The sequence below is a fragment of the Phacochoerus africanus genome, chromosome 3 (genome assembly GCF_016906955.1).
Source record: "Phacochoerus africanus isolate WHEZ1 chromosome 3, ROS_Pafr_v1, whole genome shotgun sequence".
Classification (NCBI taxonomy): Eukaryota; Metazoa; Chordata; class Mammalia; order Artiodactyla; family Suidae; genus Phacochoerus; species Phacochoerus africanus.
Genome location: NC_062546.1, coordinates 185,166,939 through 185,178,835, shown reverse-complemented (window position 1 = coordinate 185,178,835; position 11,897 = coordinate 185,166,939).

The window sequence follows — 11,897 nt, the reverse complement described above, 5'->3', positions numbered from 1 at the left end:
GAAAGATTTTTCAAGTGTCAACCTCTTTCTCTTTCCCTTCCTCCCCTTTCCCTTTTGTGTCACCTTTTTACACACACACAAGCACACTTGCACACAGACACCCATACATTCTCTTTCTTTCTCTTTCCTTTTCTCTCTTTATCTTTTTCTCCCTCTGTTTGTCATACACGCCCCCCCCCCACACACACAGAGTGCTAGTGCAGTCACACATGCATTCTTCCCTCTCTCTCTGCCTGTCCGTGTCCTCTCTTCTGTCTCTTATCCTCTGTCTCTCTGTTTCTCCCTCTCTCCCATGTCTTCTCTCCATTTCTCCCTTCCCACCCCCACTTTCAGGTTTCATTGTTCACAGCTGAAGACTGACATGTTGGCTTTATCCTCATTCCAATTCAGTCCAGTAAGACCTCCCTTAGCACAGTGATCATAGGGGTCTACTTATTGGGAGGTAAGAGGGCCTTGCCTTTCCTGTTAGGGGAGTTACACAAGGGATGCACACAGTGTACTCAAAAGACCCTTTGAATCCCAGTACTGATTCATAGGGGCCTGATCCTGGGTCTCCTGAAAGATGAGGATGGGCTTCAAGTCCCTTAGGACCAGAATCGAGAAAATCTGAAGGGCACATACTTTGCACAATAATTACATAATGAGAAATATATTTATTTATTTTTGCTTTTTAGGGCCACACCTGTGGCATATGGAAGTTCTCAGGTTTTCTAATCAGAGCTGCAGCTGCCAGCCTACACCACAGCCACAGCAACATGGGATCCAAGCTGTGCCTGCGACCTACAGCACTGCTCATGGCTACGCCATATCCTTAACCCACTGATCGAGGCTAAGGATCAAACCTGCATCCTCATGGATACTAGTTGGGTTCGTTACTGCTGAGTCACAATGGGAACACTCCATAACGAGAAATTTATAACATCTGTGTGTCGGAGGGTGGGGGGGGTGCGGTGAGTGGGTGGGTGTGCAGTGTATGTGAGAGAGAGAAAAATTCAGATCAGTCAGGGGGACATCTCCCCTGCTTCTTCTTCTCCACACCTGACCCTTGGAAAGCAAATGCTCGCAAAGGATGTGTTTCGGTGGGTTTTCATAGAGGTAGAGGGTTCAGCAACTCAACCCCCAAAGAATCTCCTATTCTCTAATACCCATTTCACCTTTTTAGTGAAATTTCCTTTTCATTCTAACTCATCTGATCTGTACTCTATACTTTTCTCTTTCTCTCCTCTTAACACAATTTCTATCCTGTGACCTTGCCTCTATCTTTTCACTTGCATTCTGTGTGGATTAACCATCCTGTATTCTGAGCCCTGTTTTTTTTTTTTTTTTTTTTTTGGCTGGTGTGACTGGAGGATTAAGAAGTTAACTTGTTGCATTTTCACATTGTAATAAAGACAGAGAGATATTACTCGACCTTAATCCTGCAGAGGCATGCTATATGAGGGGACTCTAGGCACTCTGATCACCAGGAAGTGTGAATAGTCAGAGAGCACTCAGGTCCCCTCAAGTCCTCCTTGTCTGAAAAGTTCAAGGGCAAACCACCTTGTTAAGCCAGGGAAACAAAAATCTGTCTTGTGTCCATAAACGTACAATGAGGACCAGAGAAGGCCAGATCCACCCAGAATATCCCAGATGATCATTAAGAAACCTTCTTGCTCTCTCTCACTTTCTTAGCTCTTTAGAATTCCTAGGCTGTCCTTGTTTGTTGGAAGTTGGTGGGTGCCTATTTGGCTCCTCCCTTTGGGAAGCTCTTGCCAGCTGCTTGATATATCCTGATGGACTTAATTGAATTCTCAGCTCCAGAAACTTGGAACATGAGTTGATTCATTCTTTTTTTTTTGGCTCTCAAGACCCCTGTATCTTAAGCTGTGTCCAGCTGACCCCTGGGGTCAATTGGATGATTCAGAAATGCCAGAAGCCAAGAGATTTCAAAATGATATTCCTCTATGGTTGGCTTTGTGTTTGTCCAAGAAAGCCCCTACATTTATAACTTGACCCAAGGCCTTCCTGGTAATTAGTTGGGAAGAAACCCCCAAATCAGCTCAATTAGTTTGGGAAGAACCCCCAAACTGGGTCAATTGAAAGTTGACTTCATATAGTGGTTTTATAATGTATCTGCAAATTAGTTGGCAATTTCTCCTATCAAAAGTTAGTGCCAATTTTCTTCCCCTTGAGGATGGGCCAGGCTTTGTGACCACAGTGACAAATAGAATATGGCATATGCTATGCTGTGTGACTTCTAGGCCTGGGCTGTAGAACATGATTTGCTTTGTTCCTGGGTCTCTCTTAAGACACTTACCTGAGGAACTTGGACTTCATGCTCTGAGTAAGCCAGATGAAAAGGATACATGTAAGGTTCTGGCCATAGTCCATCGATGTACCAATTGATGGTCAGTGTCAACAGAGAGGTAAGTGAGTGAGCAAGTCTTCAGATGATCCCAGCATTCCAGCTGCCCCACCTGATGCGCAGCGGACAAGAGATGCACTGTTCTCACTGACACCTGTTCACATTTTAGATTCAGATCCAAATAAGTGTCATTGTTATTTAAAGTCACTAAGGTTTGGAGTGGTGTGTTACACATCAGTAAACTGGAACACCTATTCTGTTCACCTCTTCCTTCCCAGCAGGTATAAGTACCTGAATATTTTCTAAAATCTCTGACTCTGTTCTAGAAGACTCCTTCCTGAGTGTCCCAATCCTAAACTGGCTCAGTTCCCAGAATTGATCCTATGGAACACACTCTGATGTAGAAGTGAGTTTACCTGTTCTCATTACCAATTAGCTTGCTAGACCAGGGGAAACCTGGGAGTCAGTTTCTTTAAATGTAAAATGAGGAGGTTGAGCTAAATAATGCCTAAAACTTCTTCCAGTTCAGTTGGTATCTCTTTTCCCATGCATCTTCTCCAGCTTCAAGGATGAGTTTGCTTTATAGGAGTTCATCTGAGAATGACTGATAATGGCTTGGAATCACATGGCCTCTCTTTGTAAGACTGATTGACCTTTTAAAAGGTGCCTACAGTGGCTTTCTCCAAAGGAATGAAAGATGGGGAAGCACAGATACAGCAGTGGGTGCAGGGAAGGGCTACTCTGTACTGGATGTAGGGCGTTAGTCTTGATTTAACTGCTTCCAGATATCTGGGAGTTAGCTTAGTCACTGGTTCTCATCTTCCTTAGATGTAGCCTGAGATAAGTGAATCAGAGTGTTCCTTGTCTAGCCATGGAAGATCAATGCTTCTGACTTCCCTCTGGTCCAGGAGGGACCTCTGAAGACCTGGAGTTTGGATGGTGTACCTCTATTCAGGGACAGTGTAGATCTATAAAATGACCCAGAGGTCTGGATCTCTTCCTGGTCCCATTCAAAATGAGGGCCTGAGCAGGGTTTCTGCCTTTCCTGTAGAAGCAAGAGAGAACTTGTAATCCAGTGAAGAAACCCCGTGAGAAATATTTGTGTCCCAAGAGCAATTGCTTCTTAGTTTCTCCTGGGAAACAATGACCTGGCTCGAACAGATGAGGAGAAAGCCAAAGTATGTTGTGAAACCAAAAGCAAGAGGAGAATGAAAAAGAAGCTGGAAAAATAATAAAGAGGATTGGAACTATTATAGAAGTCCAAATCAACCATGGTAATTCTGCAAAGTGTAGGATTTGATTACACTGCCCCACAAAAGGTTTATTCCTGAGCATGAACTTCTAACCACACCCTCTCCTCTTTACCTCCATTTCCCAGGCAGAGGGTTGTGGGTGCTGGCCTGGCACTTCTAGTCCTGCCTTAAATCTGGGGTTCCCCCCACCCCCTCCACAGTAATGGCACTGAAGGCTATGACCTGTCTGAATTGACCAGCCCTCAAATGCTAAAATTTTAGCCTGAGCCTAGAGACTTCCTGTATTTAGCAGCTGGATCTCCAGGTTTTTTCTTACTTTCACCAAATCCAGGAACACCTTGCCTCCTCTGTGGGGCCTTTTCTAAAGTTTCAGCCTGCAGAAGTGTCTGAAGTCCTCAAGTTCTTCCAACATTCCTGCAGTCTCTGCTTGTCTGTTACCGAGGGGTCATTTTAAAACTATCCAGATGTTAATAAAAATAATAAATAAAGAATAAATAAATAAGAGGAAGAATAAATTCATGTCTACAGTTTAAAAAAGGGTATAAAAGAATGTGTGTGTGTGTGTGTGTGTGTGTGCGCGTGTATACTTCCAGGACTACTCTATGATGGTTTAAGCCAAGGTTTGCCTCTCTGGGGTCACCTTGCCTGCATGGATTTCTTGCTCCTGCCCCCAACTCTCGACTCTCAGCCCATGGCCAGGTTCTTTCTCACCCTGGAGGTGGGGTGGGGCTTGGATCTGGAGAGCTTCCTCAAGTTTGAGTATTAACGTCTGTCTATTGTTCCTGCCCTTCTCAGAATGCTGTGCCTTGTGTCCAGGTGTCCTGGCATTTTGATAGGACCACACCTAACCTGCTGAACCTTTTCCAATTTAATCTCCTCAGAGTATATCTCCAGAATCTCCTCTGAGACAGGCAGCTCCTGAACCCCATCTGTCTCCCTTCAGCTTCTGAGCCACTGCAGTGCACACTCCTCAAGAGCTATCATCTATGTCTGAGGCCAACCTACCTCAGCCAACTCAACACATACTCCCTGTCTTCTAGGAAACACTCTCTAGTCTTTGGGGCCCATGTCAGTTATTGCCTCTCCACGAGGGTGTTCTCAGTGGGGAAGATACCATGGAAGGAAATGTGAAAAATGAAAAATAAAATGAATTTTCCCCACACCAGCCCTCCTACTCATAGATAAACATTTAGAATGTTTTTTAATTTTTAAAGCTTTTTTTGGTTATCTCCATTAATGTAAATAACACCTTTACCTCCATTTTTTTTATTTTTTTAAACCTTAAATAGCATCTTCTGATACTGCTATAGATGAGAAATTTAGCTTATTTCTAATACCCCCTTCATCAGGTATATTTATTACTAAAAAATTTTTATGAAAACCTCTATTTCTTCATTGAAAAAATTAGAAAGTATCTCCATTTCCCCCCAAATTTATGGGGAATTCCGCATGCCATCACTTCCCTTCACTTTCTCTGACCACCTCCTCCCCCCACCTTCCAGCATTTGTCAAGTATACCATCCTTTTAAAATGTGCAGGTTTACAGCATTTGCATGCCATTTTGTAACCATAAGACTTAATTTTTTTCAGTGGTTATATGAATATTGAAACCCTATAAATCAGATTTGAAAAATATTATTTCCTTTGGACGTGATTGTATATTTAAACCTGCAGAGAAAAAGAGCAGAGATTGTCTGTTTTTGCTTAAAAGAAGATGATTCAAGGTTCAAGATACAATAAATACTGGTTTTAGACTTGATTAATTATTCAAACTTATGCTATATATGATGATACAAAGGGAGGAACATAAGTTAAAAAAAATCTGATTGTCTCTAAGGTAGATAACTGGGGTCAAAGGAAAACATAGAATAGAAAATGACCACCTGTGTATGCTCTTCAAAGGATTATTGAAAAAGGAAATGAAAACAGAAGAGAAAGGGGATGCCAAGCAGGAGATGGGATGGTAGGTGGGGATGTGACTTAAGCATCCATAGTATCTTGATATAATAGAGTTTGAAGGCAGGGAAACATCTCTTCTGTGTCTTGCAGAATTCTCCTGTAATGCACCAACCTGGGGGTGGCCGCAACAATGTAAAATTGGTGATGCTTCACAGTTCGGAAGAAAGATTACTTGGATTTTGTTCTTTCAAACTGCCCTGGGTTCATGAGCAGGATGTGGACTTTCTGACTTGCAAGTGGGGATGAGAAGTTGGATAAAAGTCCAACTGAAACTCTGAAGGAGCTTACTAAGGGTATGGGAGCAGATTTTGGAATAGGGCTAAAGAGTCTTGTAGCTATGGAAAGGTTAAACTGAGTCAAAACCAGAGGGAGTTCCAGATAGACCTCAGCATCCATAGAGACAACAGGAGCCAAGGTAGGGCCAGGCCAACCAAGGAAGGATTCTAGGCTGAAAGGATTAAACCCTGCATTCTGCCAGCCAATGCCCTGAATAGCCAATACACAGGATATTGATCAGGATAGAAAATTCTTCCTAAAAGGTCCATCTCTACAGCAATGGTCAACAAGGATTCAGAGGACACCACGTGGCTTCAAGAACTTCTTTTCTCCCCAACTGCTTTGGGGACGTAATAAGCCATTTTCATATGCCTAAAAAGCTTATTGGGAAAAGAAAGTTCAGGAGAGTAACAAAGTCAAAATCTGAGATGGACCTAGAGATTTTCATATTAAGTGAAGTAAGTCAGACAGAGAAAGACAAATATGTTATCACTTACATGTGGAATCTAAAAAATAGTACAAAAGAACGTATTTACATCTACTAACCAATTGATAAGCAAAGCGATTCTACTGTATAGCACAGGGAACAATATTCAATCTCTTGGGATAGAACAGGATGGAAGATAATATGAGAAAAAGAATGGGGAGTTCCCATTGGGGTGCAGTGGAAACAAACCTGACCAGTATCCATGAGGATGCAGGTTTGGTACCTGGCCTCACTCAGTGGGTCTGGGATCCAGCATTGTCATGAGCTGTGGCATAGGTTGCAGACACAACTCAGAGCCTGTTTTGTTGTGGCCATTTCTGCGGCTGGCACTGTAACTCTGATTCGACCCCTAGCCTGGGAACTTCCCTATCCCATGGGTGCAGCCCTAGGAAAAAAAAAAGCCAAAAAAAAAAAAAAAAGAATGTGTGCATGTGTATATATATATATATATATATATATATATATATATATATATATACATAGTTAGGACACTGCTGTACAGCAGAAATTGGCACAACTATACTTTAATTTAAAAAAAAAAGAACTTATTTACAAATCAGAAACAGACTCACAGACACAGAAAACAAATTTATGGTTACTAAAGGGAAGTGGATGGGAGTTCCCGTCGTGGCACAGTGGTTAACGAATCTGACTAAGAACCATGAGGTTGCAGGTTTGACCCCTGGCCTTGCTCAGTGGGTTAATGATCCGGCATTGCTGTGAGCTGTGGTGTAGGTTGCAGACGCAGCTCGGATCCCGTGTTGCTGTGGCTCTAGCATAGGCTGGTGGCTACAGCTCCGATTCGACCCCTAGCCTGGGAACCTCCATATGCCACAGGAGCAGCTCAAGAAATGGCAAAAAGACAAAAAAAAAAAAAAAGGAAGTGGGGGAGGGGTAAATTTGGGATATGGGATTAACAGATACACACTATTGTATATAAAATAAATAAGAAGTATTTACTTATAGCACAAGGAAATATATTTAATATCTTGTAATAAGCTATAATGGAAAAGAATAAGAAAAGAATATAAACATATCTAGATATATATAACTGAATCACTATGCTGTATACCTTAAACTAATACAATATTATGTCAACTATATTTCAATTAAAAAAGTCAAAGTCTGAGAACCTGAGCATTTTACCTAAAAGCATTGTTTAAATTATTGCATTTGACTGATATGACCCAATTGGATTACATTTAGTTCTTTCTTTTCCCAGCACATGCAGGCACCTGGGGAGGATCATATCAGTTACAGAGACATGAAGCCACACTTTCTCTGCACATCTGGGTATAGTATGAGTCTCTGACCCCAAGAGGTCTAAGTTGTTATTAGATATTGTTTTCTGTAACCACCCAGAGTAGAAATATCTGGCAAACATCCTCTGGCCTAAGAAGGCCTGTACTGTCCTCTAACAAATTTAGGATTATTCACAGTCATGGGGGACAGGGAGAGGCTGAATCACCGAAGCTTCTAACAATAATTTAAAAATCTCATTTTTGCTGAGTGTTGATCATTGATCAAATTTTCCAGTTTCTCAGAGGTTGCCAAATGGACTGATGTGAACTGTATCTCTCTATTGCCTCCATCAGAGGAGTAAAGAATCTGTGCAATAATTCAACATGATTATATCTCCCTCTGGGCTCTGGAACTGGGCATGAGGGTGGGAGTTGGGAATGGAGAATGGGAGCTGGGGCTGGGCTGGATCTCTGAGTCACTCAGGACAGCCTGGGAGATTTCTCTCAAGGTATGCATGACCTTCCTCAGAACCCTTCAGTGATTTCCCAGGGTACCTAGAATAAAATGTAAGCTCCTCTCCATGCCTTTGATCTCACTGTGTCACAATCTTCTGCCTTAGTCTCAAAATGCAGATGCTCTGTTTTACGTCAACATAATTTTTAATTTTTATTTTTATACAATTCTTAGAAAACACTAAGCTTCTTTCTGTCCCTTAAAGTTGTTTCTCCAGTTTCTTCTCAAAGTCCTCTTCACTATATCTTTCCAATTTTTTAAAAATTTTTATTTCCATGTCATCCTCAATATCTCAGTTTAAATGTCATCTCTACAGAAAAGGCTTATGTGACCTTCTTGGCCTTCCACAACCTCTCTTGACCTTCTGTGACTCTACCTCCATTTTTATCTTTCACAACACTCTCTAGTTATTGCCTAATTAAGCACTTATCACAGGTTGTGATGGCTTGTTTATTTACCTGACTCCTACAAGGGGATATAAGCTCCCATAAAACTGTGTCTGTCCTGCTTGTCACCATATCTCCAGCTAGCACAGTGCTAGGCAGAGAGTATGTTCCCTGAAGATGGTTTTTGAATGAATGAAGTGGGAAGACATTGTTTAATTCTCTGAGCTCAGTTCAGACACCTGGTAACCAAGAGAGGAGAAGGGAAGGATTATCCCAGGTAGTCTGTAAGCTAGGTAACACCCCCTCAAGGATACTGCCTAGATTGTTTCTGGGGAGATGGATTAGGTGTGGAGGATAGGACAGGTGTCCCAATGGCAGAGGGAAGGTTAAAACTGAGGAGAGGGAGAAAAGACAAATGAAGTCTACTCAAAGCCAGGAAGATGTTTCACCTGGTATTCACTTTGTTTCCTTGAGAAAACAGGAAGCAGGAGCGCTAGGAGATTCTTTGTCTGGACTTCACTTTCCCCTGAGCTGCCCAGTCACTGGAGACCTGGGACCCTCGTCTCATCTCCCTCCTCTCCTGACCACTTCCTGCCTCACTAGTGAGTCATGGCCAGAGTGTTTGTGCAAAGCACAAGAGAATGGTGGAGGGGAGGGGACTGGAGAAAAAGCCAGGAGCTGGCTTCTGGAAAGCTCTGAAGCCATTCTGACCTCCAGGGAGCAAGTATGGCTATCCATTGTTGCTCAGTGGAAACAAATTTGACTAGGATCCATTAAGATGCAGGTTCAATCCCTGGCCTCGCTCAGTGGGTTAAGGTTCTGGTGTTGCCATGAGTTATGGTGTTGGTTGTAAACATGGCTCAGATCCCTAGCTGCTGTGGCGTGGTGTAGGCCAGTGGCTATAGATCCATTTCGACGCCTAGCCTGGGAACCTCCATGTGCTGCAGGTGTGGCCTTAAAGACCAAAAAATAAGAACCTGCTCAATTGTGGGAGAATCAGGACAAGTTCTATAAATGGTAAGGTTCTTGGGACATTGGGGTCATGAAGATCAAATGAGTTCCCCCCCACCTTGAGTGGATGGAAACTTCACCTGAGGACGGAAAGGGTCAATATACCCAGCCTTTTGCAGGTTGATTGATTATTGACAGAGAGGTATATTACGGGCTGTAACACTGGAGTGACATACAAATGCACTCTGACATAGCTGCTCATATTCAATGTTCAAGAAATATTTGTTGAATACTTACTATGTGCCAGGTCTTGATCTTATCACTGAGAGTCAGCAGTGAGCAAACAGCAAAATCATGATGCTTTCATTCCAGTGGGCTAGTGATTTATGAAGGTTTGTGGAATTTATATTCTATGTCCTTATATTTTGGGCACACTCTAAGGCTGAGGATAAGCTCTTCTGTTTGGAGCTTTCTAAAAAATTGTGATATTGGTGGTATTCAATAGTTGGAGTGACAGGGGTGGTGGCAATTAACCTCCAAAGGGAGAAGGCAGGAGAAAGGGCCAGATAAGCCCATTATGACCTGGCAGTCATGACAAATCATGACAGGTAGGTGCCAAGGGGATTCCTGGAGCCAGAATGAGACTGGTCCTTGGAGCCCAGAGAGGTCCTCGGCAGGAAGGGAGCAGCTGGGTTTGCTTATTTGGTGTCCCTGCAGACAGTGGCCTAGATTCTCCCTCTCCTCTAGGGGATATTGAGGAAGGATCAAGGCCTGGATGAGTAATCATTAATGCCTTGCCCCTCTTCGCTTCAGCAACACTTCTCAAGACCACTCTCCAAGTGCTCTTGTCTCCCAGAACTCTTCCTCTGATACTGGAACTTCTTACTCCTCTCACTGACCACAAATTTTCTTCCTTTGCTCTGGCTCTGCTGCTCGAGTGGGATTTTGGATGACACCACATTTCTTTACTCTCCCAAGTATGCTGGTTGATAACCCATCCCCTCTGGCCCAGTTTCTTTCCTACTCAGCATAGACCCTGTGTTAGAGAAACTCAGGTCATTGTTTTAAGAGAAAAACAAATCCCTTTTAACTTAAGTGATTGTTGTTACACGATACGTTACTTGCAGCCAAATACTTTCCCAACCAATGTATCTGATCTCCCTACTCCTTTTGGGTCTTGATGTCGCTAAGAATTCTCATATACCTCCTATAATTATAGACCTTCAGTATCTTATGAGACTGTCAGAACTGGAAGAGCCCTTAGAAATCAACATCCAGTCTCCTAGATTTATATATGGTAAACAAAAATGCACAGAGGGAAAGAAATATGGAGAGTGGGGCAGCCAGGCCTGGAGCCCAGGAATCTTCAAAATGAGTTCAGCATTCAGTTTCAGCCATCATCCTGTCTCCTTTATTTGAAATAATTAACAAAGTTGAGGGTATAAAGAGAATCCCTGCTATCTTCCTTGGGGCCACAATGGCTACATTGTGGATGCACACTGAGCTAACCATGTGCCTTGAGGCTCTGACCATCTTGTGGAAAGACGACCCTGGAAGCATGCAAAGTGATCACTGCCCTGGAGAAAGGGGGGTGGGGCAGGCACTTGCTCAATGTGTTTTTTTCTCTGCTCCTTTAAACTGTTTTCCTGGACACAGATTTAGCTGGTTCTCAGGGTCTTGGAATTCAGTCCCAAGTGCTGCATTCAGGTATGAGCTCAGTGACCACACTCCTATAGGCTCCATGAACCCAAGCTAATTAACTAGGAGAGTGGTACACAGGAAACATGCTGCTCACCGGCTGTCCATTTATCTTTGTCTCTCTCTTAATATTTTCTTAAATGTGCATCAATATATTACGTTTCTCTCCTCCATTTCCATCTGTATGTGTGACATCTTAGCCACGGGCCTCATTTTCTGGACGCTGAACATTTAGCCATGACCTTCATCTTGTTAGTTTGCTTTTTATAAATCCCAGCCTCAGGTTAGGTCTTTGAGTATACTGCTCCATCTTTTAGGAAGGCTCTCCTTAGGTCCTTTGGCTGTCCAATTTGTCATATTCTAGTCTCTGCTCAAATACCAACTCCTTGGGCAGGGCTTTGCCTATTGGCCCCGCTCCCCTGGCCCGTACTGCCTGCTACTCTCTAGCAAGGCCACTTCTTCCCTGCTCAGTATAGACATTCTATTTCCTTCATAGTAATTGGCATCACCTGAAATGATCTTATTTGTATGTTTACTTGTTTAGTTTCTATTTTTCTCATTAGAATATAAGCATCTCTTCTAGGGCAGATACAGCCATCTTGGTGCTTCCCAGTACCAAAAATTGTGTCTGGCTTCACGTAGACATCCAAAAGTTGTTTGTAGAATTTAAGCAGATTGGAAAAAATGGGCTTTTGATATGAGACTGTTCTATAGCATGGACTGCCTGTGCTGTGGGTACAGAGCAGCTGTCAAACACCAAGGACCAATCCTCATACCAACTCTCAGTC